Source organism: Hermetia illucens, chromosome 2 (genome assembly GCF_905115235.1).
Source record: "Hermetia illucens chromosome 2, iHerIll2.2.curated.20191125, whole genome shotgun sequence".
Classification (NCBI taxonomy): Eukaryota; Metazoa; Arthropoda; class Insecta; order Diptera; family Stratiomyidae; genus Hermetia; species Hermetia illucens.
The window spans coordinates 67,642,520-67,655,478 of NC_051850.1; the positions used below are offsets into that span (position 1 = coordinate 67,642,520).

Sequence of the window (12,959 nt, forward strand, 5' to 3'; positions counted from 1 at the left end):
ATTTGCATGGCAGAATAGCTAAAGACAGCCAGATTAGAAAAGCTTCACGGCATTGGTTATGTAAAGAATATGAAAAAGGATATTGCCTCTTGGAAAACGATAAATACCCAAAACTTATGTAATTCAAATCATTTTTAAGCCTTTCTAAGATAATACAGGTATTTTTCGCAATCTTCATGGTTCTGGTGGTCAAACATACCTTATATAGATAATTAATTAATAATTAAATTATAATCCGTATAATACTCGGGCCACAATCAAGCATGGTGGAGGGTCAGTGATGGTATGTGGGCGTTTTCCAGACCGTAACATATTCCAATATTGGTATATCTTGAAGCAAAATGTGAGGATGAATATATTTAATAAATTGGCCTTTTATCAGGACAATGATCCCAAGTACATTTGGTATGTTTCACAGTAACCAGATCTGAACACTATTCAACACGTTGAGGAAGAATTGACACGAAAATTAGCGCAATTAAGACTTGAAAATGTATAAGAGTTCAAGAAGGCTATTAGAGAGTAGTGGAATAATATTTATTCCAGAATTTCGTTCAAATCTCGTTCGCTCTATAACCCGACGTTTAGAAGCAGTGATAAAAATAAAAGGAATATTGTAATCCCGTTTTTGAAACATTTGTCCGATTATTTCTTTGACTTGACTTTTTGCCTGGTTCTGTTACAATGTGAATATTTAATAAAAATGTATTATGTTGTTATGTTATGTTCTCTTGAAAGGTTTGTTCATTACCTAAAATATTGATAATCATTTAGTACAAAAAAACATGGTTAAAACATGGTTCACTCTTTGTGCGAGCATGCGTTTGAGCCACTGTATGAGGTGAACTATGCTAACAAAAAAATAAACGGTAATATAAATAACTTTCAGCAATGATATATGTATGCTATTAATTAAATTGTTATCTTTATTTTTATATATTTTAATAAAAGTATATATACCACTTTTTAGTCTAGACGTATCCTTTCATTACTTATATATATTTTATATCTTTTTATATTTTTAGTATATTTTTAAATCGTGAGAATATAGACTTTTGAGTAGAATCATCAAAAGTAACTTTGAAGCGAAAATCAACCCAAAACTTAAAAGGCAGGTAAGCCAATCAACGACAAGAAAGAAAGATCTCAGCCATGGTAAGTGTAGGGCGAAGCCCTCTTTGTTTGAAGATTTTCTTTTTTCTGATGAGAAATTGTTTACAGAGTCAAGTGATCAAAATTGAAAGGTTTCTTGGAAGCATGAAATGAATCAAGTGAAGATATGGTCTGGGCCCAACTGGAACAGTCAGTTTAAGAGCTTGTGTAAAGGTAAATGGTCAGCAGTTCGAAAGTTGAGTTTGAATTATTATTCGTTTTTATTTTCTTAATAATTTTCCAAAATTTTATAATTGTTATAAAATTTTAATGTACATATGCACCTTGTAAGGTTGAAATCAAAATAAAAATGTAAATGTAATTTCAAACTACTTCCTTTAATCGTTTGCGTCAGTCTCCTGTTCACTCCTTTGTGGAGATGTGTCCACACGGTCTCCTTTTAATATTGTGAATTTTTGTTTTTATTACCGTCGTTTAAACGTATATCCACATCCTAGTTTTACTGGGCATACAAAAAGAGGTTCAACTGAAAATGAACAACTTTCAGATCTAAAATCAACAAAGAACTAGTCTTTATTGGTTGTTTCAATTAAATTTGGTAAAGCCTCTCATCGAAAGCAACTCCTGAAGATCTGCGGGAACTAACTTTGGAACAAACCCATAATGAAAAGCAAATATATAAAACAAATGCAAAAAAGGTAATGCTAAATATCGCACACATATTATTGGCCTTTATCAAAAACTCTGTAAATGTACCTCCTGCGATATGTAATCCTCAAAGAAACGAAACTTGAACTCATCTAACACTTATACGGTTATTAGTGCAACAGCTTTCCTATCTACTCTATTGAGCTTACTCAAAGTTGTTCTTTAAAAAGGTGTTTATCTATTGGTTAGCATTAATTTGTTGTGGGATTGCTACATTTAGTGTCTAGAAGCTTTTTCTTCCTTTCAATTACCATTCTCTCACCTAATCGATTACGGATGCTACAGAGTGGCTGGCAATTGAGGCTTACATATGCTCCCAAAACCAGTTTACTGCAATCAGAAATCACTTCAATTAAGAACCATAAGATTCTTCAAAGTCTGCAAAAGCAGAATTCAAGTTCAAGCACCTTGCGTAGGAGTTTGCGCCCGACAACCTTCTGCTGAAAGATTGGGCTCGAGTGTTAATAAATCAAGAAAACCTCAGTCTACAGGACTCAAGCAAGTGTACGAGTATAGACCATTGAATTTAAGCTGGAGGTCTGAGTGCGTGACCAGGAGTTTATCCTCTCAGTTTCTGCGATTATCTTGTGGCTTGCAATAATTACTGTAACTTAATAGCGTATTATACTGCAATTAAGTAACGTGGCGCAGTCATAATATGACTCTAGCCAATCTGGCGGTGCTGCGGCGACCACGGCGAGGCATTTACGAGTACTTCAGATCATTTACTGGTCGGACAAAAACACCCAACCTTCCCAAGCAATTTTATATAGATACACATATAGTAATGACATGAATTTAGCCAGAATATATTATGCAGAGATACTGGAGATTTATTGGAATGATTGCAGGACGGCTGAGTCGTACTTTTTTTTATTCAGATCGTGACATTTTTAGATGAATTAAGAATTCAGTGGTTGATTTAGAGTGGGCTCTGTGAAATGAAAATTATGTGAGTTTGCATTTGTAGCGGCCTTCCACCGTCTGAATCTTAATGATTGCAGATAATGGGATAAGGAAAGCAATCACTACCATGCATAATGAGAAAAAATTGAAAACGAAATTAAAGAAAAGCCCTGGTATTCAATATGGTACCCATGAAACGGGAAAGAAAAAGTAGCCTGTCCTGGCGCATTTCTAATAGAAAAAAGTACGTAATGAGATCCATTTCAAGCAGGAATGGAACTGCTGATGGGAACTAAATAAGTATAATTGCATGTTTTTTTCGATACCAGGATACATATGCGAGATAGTTGGTTAAAACTATATCAAGTGGTTATGGCAAATTTTAAATGATGAAGTTGCTAAGATAATAGCCAAAATAATGCTGGAACGCACCAATGAACATCTCGAAGGCTTGATCGACCGAAAGCACTTCCCACTCTGAATCCTCCTACAATGACTAAATTAACTTCTTACGGAACAGTGCGCGGAGTTTAGATCTTCGGTTCACCTGCTCTTCATCGAGTTCTAGACGGCTTTCGACAGCGTCAACAGGGAGTGTATCTGACATGCCCTATGCAGGAGGGGCATTCCAGACACGCTAATAGCTATTATCAGGACGACAATGATGGTACAAAATGTCTCATGGTGCACCGAGGTAAAATCTCGGACGAATTTGAAGTTCAAAGCACCATCCACCTGGAATGAATCTTGTCATCAATATTATTTTTTCTTGTTATCGGTGATGTTCTTTATATTGCCCTGTCCGAAGAACGTGGAGGGATTCAATGGACAATGGCATTTTTCCTCAAATACCTCTACTATGCTGATGATGTCTGTTTACCCTATGACAGAGTCATGGCCCTTGATAAAATAGCTGTTGATTTGGAAAGAGAGGCTAGTAGAGTCAAACTGAAGAGAAACCCAAACAAAACCAAAGCACTCTTCCTATCTGTTTTAAGGGGGAAAATCACATTAGAAGACCTATTTTCACGTATGCTTTTGGGATTTATTTTAGTGGGAAAAATTAATTGGAACTCAATCTTCTTTGGACAACTTTTGGGATTTTTTTTGAAAAATTTAAGCCGAAAACAAAAAAATTACGCGACACTAGTTTGCGGGAAGTTGAAACTAGAGTTCTCCAATTGCGGGTCGTATATCGACACACATTTTTATTCCGAAACCAAAAAGCTTTCAAGTTTACATTATTAACTCATTTTTTGAGAATATTTTTCACAATGCAAGTGAAAATAATCAAAATTAAACGTTATCCAACTACTAAAACAAATATTTTGATTTGCAAAAAAACACCTTCAAAAATATGATATTATCCCAAATGTTGGTTTATGCTTTTCGTAATTTGGTAAAGTATCATACCTCCAAATTTCATAATAATCAATTCATTACTTTTCAGGTTAGAATTCCTGCAATTATCGAAAAAGTCATTTGAAGAAAATCGTGTTTAAAAAAAAAATTTTTGAAAAGTTACTTTTCGGATATGAAGATATGTAATTTCTCACTCCTAATTACAAACAAATACAGTTACAACAAATCTAAATGCACTCGTAGCAGGGACTGACGCCAGGTATTTATAAACAGGCTATTTACATAGCGCTACAAAATTACTTAAGGACACAAAGCGACCCCCGAACCTGAGTCTCTTCCTGAAATCGCTTGGTTCTACCCTCATATAATTTAAGGAAACACAAATTTTGTTTTCAAATTTTTGCATCGATTTTTGGGATAGCTAAGGTAAACTACCTGTGTAGTAAACGGAATCGATCCTGAAAATGTGTCCTAATGTGGTTTCCCCCCTTAATGGACACAGCATAGAAGACGTTAATAAATTTGCATATCGCGGAGGCGTTTGTGACACCAAACTTGTGACGCATTAACAGCACTAGGTCCGCCTCATTGCTTTATCTACCTACATCGGCATTTTAAACGATGATTTGCAGCTGTATTGCAAACATAGAACACTATGGGCATAAAAATAGGCCCAAACACTTGTTGGCTTAGTTATTTTTATAACAAATAATTGTTCATTCGTTCAAAATATCTTAGTATATAAATATTAGTTAAAACGATAAATATTGCAGAAAAGGCTATAAGTAGAAAATATTGAGCCAACAGACAAAATGATAACTTTTTGCAATGATTTTCCTTTTCGTCATACATTTTTTTTTTTTAAACTTTTCGAAAAATATCAAAATGAACAGGCATGGACTACTTCACACGATTACTCCGTGTGAAGTAGCCCTGCTCTTTCTGACCGACCCCCTGGCCGGCCGCGCTCTCTCCGAACAACCTGTATCGCTCCGCCACACACATATCATGTGCTGCCAGATCGACGAATAAGCAAAGCGAAGGAATTCTTCCCTTACCATCCAAAACAAACGAGAACCAACACAAAATCGCTAAGGAAAAAAGAACAAGAAGTGAATAAGGAATCTGGAAGTTGTAAGGTTTAGGAATTGCAGACTAAACGTAAGACACAATTATGCATATTTTTGCAGCACCTAAAAGCAGGAACGCGTTTTTCTAAGAACAGCAAATTTGAAGTTGGCTGGACCGATATCTCCAAAAATATTTGCTCTGTTGACTTGACGCAGAACTAGTTGTTCCTCGACAATACGTAGGAATTTTCAAGGTTTTAAGTAAAACAAAGCCTTATTAAAATAGGTTTACTGTCTGTCTGTCACACATACTTTTCTCCAAAGCGATCCAGCGATTCAAAAAAAAAATTTGATGAACATGTGGGAGCTATGAAATACCACGCATGCAGTGCACAATTTTTTGTCACCTAATGTACCCGTGTAGACTATTAAATGAAAGGTCTTAATTACTACAATCAGTACAAGCAGATATTGATTTCAATATAGATTACATAATTTTGGAGTGAGCGGGCAAAATGTGCATACTGTCCGAAAATCTGAAAAAAAAATCAGGACGATGCGCTTATATGAAATCTAGGTCTCCAAGTACATTCCATTTCGATATCTGCCCAATAATAGTTTATTACCAACTTGAAATTTACTGGAAAATCGCCCAGAAGTTCAAATTATCTAAACATTTTTATTTTGAATTTTGACGTAACCGATCGACGATTTTTGTAGAAAATTTTGAATTTCTTTTTTTGCAAAAATTGAAATTAATCCAGTCGCGGGATCTGCAAAAAAGAAATTCCGTGGCAAGACAGTCACTCAATAGCTCCAAGCTTTCATCATTACTAATTTGTATTTGACCGGCAGAATACTTCTTCTTCTTCTTTTTCCTTAGCCTTTATCGCGTTCAAACGCAAGTTTGGATTATCGTGTTCGGTTGCGCCATATGTCGATCATAAAGAATGCATAAATCCATAAAAATCCATAAAAAATCAGTTTTATTCAGATTTAATCAGAGAACGTGTTGCGAGGGGAGATCATCTGCATAAAGCAGTATATGAGAAACTGAAAGCGGATTGGTCGCATATTATGAAAGGGTAACAATTATATAGCTTATATAGCTTATGCAATGCAGGGTTATCCAAGTAATCAATAAAACCAATCAATTTGTGATCTAGATTCAGAGTCTGAACTTCTCAGTAATTCAACGAGAACCGCAATGTCAAAACCCGGTTGCGATGGGTCATGGGTGTGTTCCATCAGGTATGTCCAAAACAGGGCCTTACAACAACGATTATACAAATACGGTCTACTTAGCTAGGAGTTTCCAATCACTGCGGAATATCTGCTTTTGCATATTACAGGAAGTACCCTGAATAGAATTCTTCGTTAAGATCACACATGGTGATGGCGAATTTATCTTTTTTATAGTAAATGGTGACCTATTTGATTTAAAAGAAATATTAATTTGGCTAATTTCATTGCCGTATGATCAAGTAGTTCAAGAATTAGAGGAAATATTTTGGAGGGGAAATTACATTTAATTTCTTCCCGAGTTAACTAAAAATTTAAGGTACCAAGTGAATTGAGGTACATAAAATATTATATTTTCAAGAAGATTAGGACGAGAAAAACCCACCCCCAAAAACTAAAAAGTAATAACATTAAATGGTACTGGTCAAATGAGAAAAGCAGACAGAGCAGACTACATCTTGCAGACCGTCGATAATTCCTCTTATCTAGTTACGAAAATCATAATCGATAACAACTCCGACGTATGTTGCATTTTTTCCTCGGAGATTTGGAGATTTCCAGATTTCCAAAAAATTCTTTGAAGAATTTTTGGTCCTCCACATTAGGATGGACATTCCCGTAGGCTATATGATGAAACTCGGCTCAATAGGTTGCGATGGGCGCGTCACTTAATCCGTTTGGGTGAGGATGATCCAGCCCCGGAAGTCTATAAGAGCAATATCTATGGTAGAAAAGGAAGGCGTGCCAAACCCTGTCGCAGATGAAGCGACAGCGTAGGCCAGGAGGTCAGCTGGTTTTTGGCGATATCGGAATAGTTGACCTCGGCGCGGAACCGAGATGCCTAAGACAAGCCTAAACCCAATGCTAGTTGTTATGCCGTCGATGATGATAAAAAATCCCATATATGCACAGGATGAAAAATTTGCCGATCATAAGCAAAATAAAATAATAAAGAAAGTCAAAGTAAAAAATTCTGCGACAACAGACAGCAATCGCAACAACATTAACTATTGAAGCCATATGTTCAGCATCTGGATTGTGCTTAATTTACATAATAATGAACTAATGTATTCAATGAACGTAAATGCACTATTCCATATCAATTCATAATTACGTTTTGTTCTGCTTGTTTCTCAATGGATCGCAACCTTCTACGCTCAACCACTTTTCGTATAAGCCGGTGCAAGATAATAACCATTAAACCTTTTCCAAATTTGGATATTTTATGCGGACCGACTTGAACAATTGTAAACTTTCCAAGGATGTGCGGTTCAGTAGGTTTGACAATTTATGACTGCAATACTAAGTTACAAAGCGCATGTATTTTCACATATGGTGGATTTTTATCACCATCCATTCGTCAATATCAATAATCCATTAGTCAGCGTCGTGTTTGCAGTTTTCCATTTTTCTGGTTTTCCACTTGCAGCAAAATCATTTGTTTTCATTAACACACTTTTATAAATCTAATAAATCACAATTTTGTATTTCAGCGGTGAATTGGTTCTTTATGAAAGTAATCAATCGTGCATTTTTGCAATGACTGCAATGAATGATGTCAGCGTGTAAACGGCTAAGAATGGAATCAACAGATCGAGACCTTGGATGTTCTAGTCTTAATGGAATTTGCTAAAGCTAATACTGTGGTATTAACATATGTGTTTCTCGACTAGGGAAAGCGTAAATCGAATCGGATATCCTGTGTGCACATGGCCTTGCAAGTAGCAAAAATGGTTGTATATCGGTTTACAGATGCACAAGGCACTAATGTAAATAAGGGCAAAATGTGATAAAGTGATCCAGTTACTGTGTATATTAGTTTAGGCTACGGAAATCTGCAAACTGAGACAATCTAGATTGGGACATGCAATCTGAAGGACAATGTCAATATCCCTATCTTTCAATTAGCCATTTCTATTTCCTAGTGTAGAAACTACAAAAAAAGCTGAATTGCATCTCTCTCTGTATTTTCAGTAAATGTTCGACATATTTCAAGCTCATTTGGGGCTAAGTGCAAGCGTGAAAGCGACTCGTAGAGGCGGAGTGCCATGGAGTATTTTAGCTGTACATACTTATATTATCGTTAATGATTCTACTATAGCTAAAAAGAAATTACACATACCCGCAGTTTAGCGGTTCGGGTATGAAAATATTTATGGATTCTTTAGGAAGGAATATTTAGTTCAAGGATATTTCCATAAATAGTCGTTGTAGTCCAACATGATACTACAGGTATTTGGGTCCAATAATTTGAAAATAGGCCGTTAATATAACTTAATATAATAATATGATTTCTACCAAACTTTCCAGTGCGATGTTCAACACCTTGAACTTTATAAATTCCAGGGTGAACATAACAGGGATTTTGCAGTATATTTCAAGAAAACATACTTTGTAATATTATAGACTTTATTTGAGGAGATATCGGGATGGAGGCCTAGATGTCATGTAGAGTCATCACCATGATTTTTTCTTCAGATTTATCGATTGGATACTTTGTTAAAATTTTCAAACGCCTTCAGCCTCTACAACTGACGATAAAACACTTCATTCGTAAAGTGTTTATCGAAATCTTTCATTTGACTCCCCACATAACGATATCTGATAAAAAAAAAACAATTGTACCCCTTCCTTGCATGTACACTCCCGTTCAATTGAATAGGTTCAAATTCCACGCAAAAGTAAAATAGCTTTATTTGTCCAACCAAAAGGACGATTTCAGTGAAAGAATTTTTCATGGGTAGAGCGATCAATTATTAATAAAACATGAGTGTTTGTTGTTTCAAACATACATTGTTATACATTTATATTGGGTTGGGGAAAAAGAAATGTCTTATTATGTCAATAGATGGCGACTCTTAAACATATCTTGTGTTGTACTTATCGCATCGGGTCATTTTATACGGCGATTTGAAGACGACAATCTGTGCTACAAGTATCTCTTTGACTTTGTTGTGATCGTATATTTCAGTCCCAAGTTATAGCGCATCAAAGATGGAGTCCACCAAGCAAGAAATTCGTCATATTTTACGTTTTTAGTACCTGAGAGGTAAAAATGCAACGAAGGCGGCCGAAAAAATTTATGAAGTTTATAGGCCCGATACTGTAACGATTCGCACAGCACAGCATTGGTTCGATCGAATTCGTTCTGATGTAGTGGATGTCGAAGATACACCCCGTACTGGTAGGCCAATCGTCGTAGAAACCGATAAAATCATCGAAATCATCCAAGTAGACCGGCATGTGAGCATTTGCTCGATTGGCCAGGAACTGGGTATAGACCATAAAACCGTTTGAAACCATTTCCAGAAGATTGAATTCCAAAAAAAAAGCTGGATGTTTGGCTGCCAGTTGACGCAAAAAAATCTCTTGGACCGAATCAACGCCTGCGATGCACTGCTGAAACGGAAGGAATTCGACCCATTTTTGTAGCGGATGGTGACTTGTGATGAAAAGTGGATCACATACGACAACCACAAGCGAAAAAGATCGTGGTCGAAGTGCGTCGAGCCGGCCGGAACCATCGCCAAGCCCGGATTGACGGCCAGGAAGGTTTTGCTCTGTGTTTGGTGGGATTAGAAGAAGAAGAAAAGAGGCTTGCGAAAACTGGCTGTCTGAGTTTAGCAAATAAGGAGGGGGAGTTTTATAAGGGGAGAATAATGAAGTTGCCTTCTGAATGGCAACAAGTCTGCGAATAAATTGCGCATATTTGACTTAAATCGGATAATTCTAAGTATGTCAAATAAAGCGTCAAATTTCGATCACAAATACGACATTTCTTTTTCTCCAACCCAATATTATTTTCCTAAGGAGCATAACAAAAATATCATTTCTTCTGGCTCAACTGAATAGGTTCAGCTACTAAATATAATGTATAAAGTATTCATACATAGCTTATGTTTTTTTTAAACAAAAATGTAACTTTTTTAAAGGTAATTTAATAATGCGTACTCCTTCCTTTGTTAGTAATAACTTCATGCATGCGATCTGGCAAAGAGTTATAAAATTCCCAATATCATGAAGGAAAATTGTAGACCAGGGACTTTTAATGGCAGTAATTAGGGTGTCAGTATTATCAAATTGTCGGCCTCCCTCATATATTCTTCGGGACAGAAGACTTCATATATTTTCCGTAATATTTAAGTCACGAGAGTAGAGAGGCCACGCGAGCAATCTCAGGTTTTGACCCTTAATCCACTGTTTCACTACTCTAGCAGTATGAATCGGGATTTGGCGTCCTGGTATGCCCATGTAAGTGGCCCAAAAATATTCGAAAAATGTGGAAAAGCTTCTTCCAATATACTTTTTTAAGCACTCGCGTTCATTTTGTAAGACACTGCAGCTCGCAAATCTCATAATACGATATGGCATTCAACACCATCACACAACCTACAAAGATATGGTAACAACTTAAGTAGCTTTCACCCTTTTGAAGATCATGAAAGTAGTAGCTGTTTTCATCAGGTCCATCGAGATTGTGCCACCGCTTATTCCAAGTCATATTTCGGTCAAAGGATAGTATAGGTCCAGGGCGAAACGTCGATTGGTACCCACAATAGAGCATAAAACCCGAAAAACACCTGTTGAACCAACACCAACAGCTCTACTACCAAAGCCTATCTCCACATCCAGGTAGTGACCGCTGGGAACTCTTTCTTAACGAAAACCTGCAGAGGGAGAAGGATGAAGGCGAGTCTCCCGCGCCTAAAAACGGGGCAAATTGTACAAACTGGTCCTCCAGGTTGGAGGTTGGGTAGGGCTGACAACCCTACACGGAAAACAATTTGTTACGAAGCCACAACAAGAGCGTCGGACTGAATGCATTTTACAACGACAAACCCGGCAACGAAAAAGGAATACCGATTTCCGCATTTTCTCATGGAACGTGCGCTCCTTGTACAGAGATGGAGCTGCCGAGCAGCTAGCCGATACTCTGTCTCAATGTAGGGCTGGTGTAACAGCGTTGCAGGAGATTTTTCGGACAGGGGGGAAGAGATGAGCCACTACACTATATATTATAGCGCCATCCAGTAAACCATGTGCTCGGAGTAGGTTTCTTAGTCAGCCAAAAAATGAAACCTGCTGTTATCGGGTTTGAAAATATAAGCGAGATGCTATGCATTCTGCGCTTGCGAGGCAAGTTTAGAAATCTAAGCCTCATAAACGTTCACGCCCCTACAGAGGACACTGCAGAGTCGGAGAAGAATACCTTCTACGAGGCAGTTGAGCGGACCCTCGAAGCCTGTCCCAAGTATGATATCCAAATCATACTTGGAGATTTCAGCAGTCAAGTAGGAACGGAGCCCGTATTCAGGCGATACGTCGGGTCCCTTAGCTTACACCAAAATACAAATGACAACGGACTGCGGATTATTCAGTTAGCAGTATCCCATGAAATGGTTGTTGGAAGTACTTGGTTTCGCGGAAAGCGGTCCACAAACGTAGGTGGGCCTCTCCAGCCGGGACCACTTTCAACCAAATTAACCGCATGCTGATCGAACGCCGCCACCTCTCAGCCTTGATGAATGTCAGAACTTATAAGGGGGCCAATATAGACTCGGACTCTCGTAGGCATAGTGCTCCGAGCTCGAATTACGACACAGGTGAGAGCGAATACCGAAGCCATTCACAACACAGCCCACCGTAACACCTATAAGGGCGAAATGAATAAATAGGGCCAAAAACATATTTGGCCACAGCCACAACAAAACTCGGAACGGCTGGTTTGACGATGAATGTAAGCTAGCTACGGAACGGAAGAATGCCGCATTATGAGTAAAGCTGCATTCTCAAAGAACACGGGCACGCGCGGATAGTTATCACGAACTCCGGCGAGCGGAGATGACTTCACAGACGGAAAAAGAAAGCCTGGAAGAATCAACAAGTCTGTGAACTAGAAAAGTACAGGGAGCAACCGCACCAGGCGCGCAAATTTTACCAACAAGTCAGCAGGATGAAGCCTTACACACTGCGCTGCTCATCCTGCCGAGACAAAGAGGGAAATCTAATTTCCGACAGAATGGGCATATTGGAGTGATGGGTTGAGTATTTTGATGAACTGCTCAACAACTAAAATATCGGCGAGTTAGAGGTCCCACCAACTAAAGACAAATGACAAATGCTGCCACCAGCAAGCATAGAAGAAACATTCCGTGCAATTCATCGACTTAAAAACCATAAGTCACTAGGAGCCGATGGAATTACAGCCGAATTGGGTAAACATGGAGGCGACCAATTATACCAAGTGGTTCATCAACTGATGCTCAAAGTATGGGACAACGAATCAATGACTGACGACTGGCAACGGGGCATTATGTGTCTCACACATAAAAAGTGGGGTATCACGCAGTGCAGCAATTATAGAGGTATCACGTTGCTGAGTACCTATAAGATATTCTACGCTATTTTGCTAGGCCGGATAGCCCCATACGCTCAGAACATCATTGGCCCATACCAAAGAGGCTTCACTCCACTAGCAACGGATCAGGTTTTCTCTCTGCGACAAGCGATGAAAAAACTGTTGGAATATGCCCTATCATGCGTCCTCTTTAACCTGGC

The 12,959-nt window shown here is 38.0% G+C and overlaps 1 protein-coding gene and 1 long non-coding RNA gene across 6 annotated transcripts in view; one reads left to right on the plus strand and one right to left on the minus strand.

The window, feature by feature from the left end:
- Positions 1 to 12,959, minus strand: part of LOC119650302 (HIV Tat-specific factor 1 homolog) — a 471,609-nt gene that overhangs the window by 192,956 nt on the left and 265,694 nt on the right. The gene's annotated exons all lie outside the window — the stretch shown is intronic.
- LOC119650303 lies at positions 526 to 1,345 on the plus strand. 2 transcript variants are annotated; one of them, XR_005249255.1, is made up of 3 exons: positions 526 to 738; positions 1,026 to 1,155; positions 1,222 to 1,345. It is a non-coding gene; the product is annotated as an uncharacterized LOC119650303 (long non-coding RNA). The 2 variants fall into 2 exon arrangements; XR_005249256.1 differs by having other exon boundaries at positions 721 to 869.